Below are 828 nucleotides of genomic sequence, written 5' to 3'. Positions count from 1 at the left end.
AGCAAAAGAGAACGCGGCCGCCTTTAGGTAAGTTTGAATTTTCCGATTTGAACTTAGATGCTTCTTACATGAGGATTTAGACGTGAACAGCTACAGCAACTGGACATGTATTCCTTGATTCTGTCTGTTTGTTCATCCTCCTTGCAGCGAGGAGTACTTCAACGAACTTATTGCACGAAAAACTGAAATAAAAGATATGACAGAAGAAGACCTCAAGGATCCTACTGTAACCAGCTCTGCAAATGTTGCCGTTCCTAGCATTCTAACTGCCGGTTTGGTCGCCATCCTGGCAGCTATCTCTGCCTAGTCAGGCAGATTTCCGGGGCCTACGTAGCTAGCTAGCTAGCTAGCTACCTAGTATCCGTCCGTCCTTATGCAGAGCGAATAGCTGTCGAAACCGCCGTTGTTTGCCTCAGTATGCGAAGTTTCACTTGCTGCGTGATTAGCCTAACTGTAGTTGCTGCTCCGAGCAACATGCTCGCTAGAGCATTGAGGTGAAAAGCAGCGAATCTAAGAAATATCAGAGTGTAAACTTTACATTCTGAGGCCTTTCCACCTCGCATGGTGGTTGCGGTTTTCCTTCCGACTTGTTATTATGACCCGACTCTTGTTTGTCTGTGAATATCATTATTTATCTGTGTGCATCTCTGCTAGGCAGACGAACTGTATGTTGGTGCAGAGAGCTGCACTAGATACTGAAACAAAGAAATTCATATCAAAAGGCTTGAATTGATATCTGAAATCGCTTAATATCTAAAGAATCTCAGAAGCCATACAACAGAAAGACCACGAAAAAGAAAATTAAGAATATGAACAGCTGCATAGCCG

General features: G+C 43.7%; 1 protein-coding gene across 1 annotated transcript in view; it reads left to right on the top strand.

Annotated features, from left to right (window-relative positions):
* EMH_0010900 (uncharacterized protein) overlaps positions 1 to 828 on the top strand; it is a gene marked incomplete at both ends in the record, with an annotated part of 4,409 nt that overhangs the window by 1,443 nt on the left and 2,138 nt on the right. The window lies entirely within an intron of this gene.

This window comes from Eimeria mitis, genomic scaffold (assembly GCF_000499745.2).
Source record: "Eimeria mitis Houghton genomic scaffold, Emh_scaff397, whole genome shotgun sequence".
In the NCBI taxonomy this organism is placed as follows: Eukaryota; Apicomplexa; class Conoidasida; order Eucoccidiorida; family Eimeriidae; genus Eimeria; species Eimeria mitis.
Note: the sequence above shows the minus strand (reverse complement) of the source record. Positions and strands in the feature narration are given on the sequence as shown.